Below are 5,768 nucleotides of genomic sequence, written 5' to 3'. Positions count from 1 at the left end.
ATACGTGTGGAATAATTCGTCCTTTTTAATTCCTTTAACTGGAATCGGTAATTACATTAGGTTAATATCGGATAGAAAGAAAACTCATATAATCCACTGTGAGAAGCATGGAGAAAGGGTTCTGATTGAAGTAACAATATACCAAAATACTTACAGACTATTTGAAACGATTGCCTTTCCTTGCAATTGCCAAGGTACGTGTGTGTGTATATATACTAGCGAAAAGCACGTGAAATGCACGTAAGCGTTTGTATAATTGTTGTGAAGTAAAAAATTATAAAGAATTACAATGAACATATAAGATAAAATTTAGTAGAAAAACTAATTAATTCATGCATGTCAAAGACTCATTGTGTTAGACATGAAGTTTTATTTTTATTATTTTTTATTTTTTTCCTTGTTTATTTTTTTAGTTCTATGAGAAATAGAAGGATAGTAGAGGAATTATACGAATATAAAGAGAGTTAAGGAGACTAAATTATACATTAAGTATTTTCTAAATGATACCTAAATAATTTACTTAAATCATTTTTAATTTTGATATACATAAAATCATGAAACAAAAATATGAGAAAAAATATATAATAATTGTAATGGAATTTCTAACTTTATATTGAAAAGTTTTTAAAATTGCAAATAAATAATAAAGCATGGTACTAAAATAAAAAATATATGATTAATAATAATTCATAAAATGTCTACAAAGTTTCTACTAACAGGATTCACATGCATCATGAAATAACTTAAAAAAATAATAAAAATAGAAAAATGTACGTACATTAAGCATTAACTTTACTTCGTTATGACAATGCCTCCCGTTAAATATATCATTATAATGTAATTATGTGAGCACATGAAAATCTTAAAATTTAATAAAGAAAGAACAAAAATAAAAATTTTCAATTTTGATTCTAAAATTTAGAATATAATTATGTGCAAACAAAAATAAAAAAATATCCAAAATTCGAAAATTCCACGTCCATGATAGATTCTCAATCCGAACTATTAGATGTCATCTAGAAGTTAAAAACACTCTCTATTTCCTAATTAATAAAGAAAGAAAACAAATTCTAATTTTGATTATAAAATATAAGATATATAATTATCTCAAAATTACCCAAAATTTGCAAATCCCAAGTACATGATAGACTGTCATCCGAACTATTAGACGTTATCTGTTGGGAGAATTCAAAAAAGATTGATTTAGGTTGCTAGAATCAGTCTTTTTTGAATTCTCCTAACAAGTGCTTTCAGAGCCAGGTTATTATTATTGCTAAATTTCTTGTGTTAAATAATGGAAGCTAATTTAAGTAGAATGGTCACTTTGAATAGTTCAAATTACCACACTTTGAAAGGAAAAATGGAAGACCTTCTCTATGTGAAGCAATTTCAATTACCGATGTTTGCTAGTGTGAGGCCTTATAATAAATCTGATGAAGAATGACATTACTACATCGGCAAGTGTGTAGATATATTTGACAGTGGGTTGATGATAATGTTTGGAACCATATTGTTGAAGAGATACATGCACGCACACTTTGGAATAAGCTTGAGCAGTTGTATGCCTAGAAGATTGGAAATAACTAGATGTTTTTGATAAAACACTTGATGACTTTGAGATACCAAGATGGGACTCCGATAATAGATCATTTGAACACTTTCCAAGGAATAATTAATCAGCTGGCTGAAATGGATATTAAGTTTGATGCTGAGGTACATGGATTATATCTACTTGGTACATTGCCATACTCATGGGAGACCTTCAGAATGTCATTGTCTAATTCAGCTTCGGATGGCTTAATCAATATGGATCTGGCTAAGAGCAGTGTTTTGAATGAAGAGATGAGAAGAAAATCACAGGAATCCAGTTCACAGTCAAAGGTTTTGGTTACAGAAAATAGGGGGAGAAGTAAGAGCAGAGGTCAGAAGAATAAAGATACAGGCAGAAGCAATTTCAACAAGTTTGCTAATGGCGAGTGCTATCATTGTGGTATTAAGGGGCACATTAAGAAATATTGTAGAAAGTTGAAGAGAGAGAACAGGGGAAAGGGAATGAGAAAAAGAATGATGATGACAAGGATAATGATCGAGTTGCGACCACTACTTCCGAAGACTTCCTCATTGTTTATGATGATGATGCTATTAATATTGCATGCCATGAGACCAGCTAGGTTATTAATAGTGGTACCTCAATTCATGCTACATCTTTAGAGGATGGCTTCACATCATATACACCAGGTGACTTTGGGACAGTAAAGATGGGAAGTGATGGCTTGGCCAAAATTATTGGTATTGGAGATGTGTGCTTAGAAATGAATAATGACACAAGATTAGTCCTTAAAGATGTAATGCATATTTTTGACATTCGCTTGAACTTGATTTCTATTGGCAAACTTGATGATGAGGGTTATTATAGCTCCTTTAGTGATGGCCAATGTAAGCTTTCCAGGGGTGCTATGATAGTTGCTTGAGGCAAGAAGTTTTGTAGTTTATACGTATTGCAGGCAATAATCTCTAAAGGTATTATTAATGCAATGGAGGATGATCACTCAGTTAAGTTATGGTACAAGAGGCTTGCTCATGTGAGTGAGAAAGGCTTGACAATATTGACTAAAAAGAATCTTCTGTCAGGAATTAAGAGTGCATCTTTGAAAAAATGTACTCATTATTTGGCGGAGAAGTAAAATAGAGTTTCCTTCAAGAGTTCATCTCCTTCAAGAAAGCCAGGTATACTTGACTTGATACATTCAGATGTCTGTGACTCTATGAAGACGAGGTCACTCGGTGGCTCTCGTTATTTTGTGACCTTTATAGATGATCATTCAAGGAAGTTGTGGGTGTGTACCTTGAGAAGAAAAGATCAAGTGTTGGATGTGTTTAAACAGTTTCAGGCTTTAGTTGAGAGATAGACTGCAAATAAACTGAAGTGCATTAGAACAGATAATGGGGGAGAGTACATAGGTTCTTTTGATGACTATAGCAGATAACAGGGTATTAGACATCAAAAGACGTCTCCCAAGACTCCTTAGTTGAATGGTTTAGTTGAGAGGATGAACATGACACTAGTTGAGAGAGTGAGATGCTTGCTTTCATATGCATAATTGCTAAGATCCTTTTGGGGTGAAGCTTTGAGTACAATTGTACATGCTCTTAATATCACACCATATACTTCTCTTCAGTTTAGTGTACCTGACAAAGTTTGGATTGGCAATGATGTTTCTTATGATCATTTGCGTGTCTTTGGGTGTAAGGCTTTTGTGCATATTCCTAAAGATGAGAGGTTTAAGCTTGATGTGAAGACCCAACAATACATCTTTCTAGGCTATAGCCTGGATGAGTTTGGCAACAGGCTATATAATTTAGTTGACAAGAAACTAGTGAGAAGTAGAGATGTTATGTTTATAGAAGATCAAATCATACAAGATATTGAGAAAACAGAGAAAGCAGTGCCTCAGTACGATGATGGTTTGATTGACTTGGATCCAATTTCTTCGACAGATGTTCCAGCACATGTTGAACATGATGTTCAGGATGACCAATAGGGTCCAAGTGATAGTGATGCTCCTTTATAGATTGAGATTGATCAGTTACCAGTACCAGAGACACCACCAGAGTTCCACTCAGGAAGTCTATTAAAGACCGACATCCTTCCATTCGGTATTTTCTATAGATGAGTATGTGTTATTGACTGACGGGGGAGAACCTGAGTGTTATGCAGAAGCCATAAAAGATGAACATAAGATAGAGTGAGTTGATGCAATGCAAGATGAGATGTAGTCATTACATGACAATCACACCTTTCAGCTGGTGAAGTTGCCTAAAGGAAAAAAAGCTTTGAATAGGTGGATTTACAAGGAAAAGTAAGAAAAACACACTTCACGGTCATGGTACAAAGCTAGACTAGTTGTCAAAGGATTCAGTTAGAGAAAATGCATTAATTTTGATGAGATTTTCGCCCCAGTTGTGAAAATGTCTTCCATACGTGTGGTTCTTGGCTTAACAGCTAGCCTAGACTTAGAGATTGAGCAAATAGATGTGAAAACTGCCTTCCTTCATGGTGACTTGGAAGAGGAGACTTATATGGAGTAGCCAGAGGGTTTCAGGGTGGAAGAAAAAGAGGATTATGTATGCCAGCTAAAGAAAAGTCCTTATGGTTTGAAGCAGGCACCTAGACAATGGTATAAGAAGTTTGAGTCAGTTATGGGGGAGCAAGGCTACAGGAAGACTACTTTTGACCATTGTGTATTTGTGCAAAAATTCTCTGATAATGATTTTGTTATTTTATTGTTATATGTTGATGACATGTTGATTGTTGGTAGGAATCTTTCAAGAATTGACAAATTGAAAAGGCAGCTAAGTCAATCATTTGCTATGAAGAACTTGGGGCCAGTAAAACAAATTCTTGGTATTCGTATTTGTCGAGACATAAAAGAAAAGATGCTGTATATGTCATAAGAGTAATACATTAGAAATGTTCAAAATGAATAATACTAAAGTGGTTAACTCTCCTCTTGCTACTCACTTAAAGTTAAACACCAAACAAAGCCTTTCCACAGATAAAGAGAATAAAGATATAGAAAGAGTTCCATATGCCTCAACACTAGGAAGCTTGATGTATGTAATGGTTTGCACAGGGCTAGACATAGCCCACACAGTTGGTGTTGTTAGCCGGTTTCTTTCAAATCTAGGAAAAGAGCATTGGAATGCGGTAAAGTGGATTATGAGGTATCTTCAAGGCACTTCCAAGTTCAAACTCAGCTTTGGAAGTGGCAAACCAGTGCTAGTTGGCTATGCAGATGCAGATATGGCGGGAGATGGGGATACCTGCAAGTTTACTTCGGGATATTTGATCACTTTCTCAGGTGGGGCTATTTCTTGGCAGTCGAAGTTGCAAAAATGTATTGCACTTTCTACAACAGAGGCAGAGTTTATTGTAGCAACAGAAACTTGTAAAGAGTTGCTATGGATGAAAAAGTTTTTGAGAAAGCTTAGTTTTAATCACAAAAATATGTCTTATTTTGTGATAATCAGAATGCTATTCACCTTGCTAAGAATTCTACTTTTCATGCCAGATCGAAGCATATTGATGTGAAATACCATTGGATCAGAGATGCTTTGAATGACAAGTTGTTGGAACTTGAAAAGATTTATACAGATCGCAATGGCTCAGATATGTTAATGAAGGCTCTGGTAAGGGAGAAGCTTGAGATTTGCCGCTTGATCGATGAGATGACGAATCCTCCCACTTAATCGAGAAGGGGAAGATTTGTTGGGCTGGGTTCCCTCCTAATTTGAGTAGGCCCAAGTGAAGCCCATGTGGGTTTGAAGCCCACACATATACACAAATATATATATATATGTATGTATGTTTGTGCAATGAAGAAACAGTAGAAGCGGTGTCTTTGCTTTCCGAAAAACAGAGAAAAATAAATCCCTAAAATTAGTTTTTCCAAGTGTGACCAAATTTCATCAAGAGCTCCGATTAGCACGTGTTATCGTCCAATCGAGCTGAAATTTGGCAGGTGGGTTTGCAATACAAGGCTCTACATTCTGAACGGTAGAGATTGGATTTCGAGCAATCTGGAACATTTTTTGGGTCCGTGAACAGTACTTCTGTATTGGTGAGATCTCTCCTTAATCTTTGATTAAAAGATATTTGTTGCCAAGAAAGATTATTTCTAGAGATTGATTAACTCTAGTTTTAACTAGAGAGAACTCTTGTACACTCATTATTTTGTTGATAGTGGAGATTTAATGACTACGGTCAT

Source organism: Cornus florida, unplaced genomic scaffold, assembly GCF_030987335.1.
Source record: "Cornus florida cultivar Cherokee Brave unplaced genomic scaffold, ASM3098733v1 CherokeeBrave_3.0.0_Hap2_Chr11, whole genome shotgun sequence".
NCBI lineage: Eukaryota > Viridiplantae > Streptophyta > Magnoliopsida > Cornales > Cornaceae > Cornus > Cornus florida.
This window is presented reverse-complemented; position numbering follows the sequence as displayed.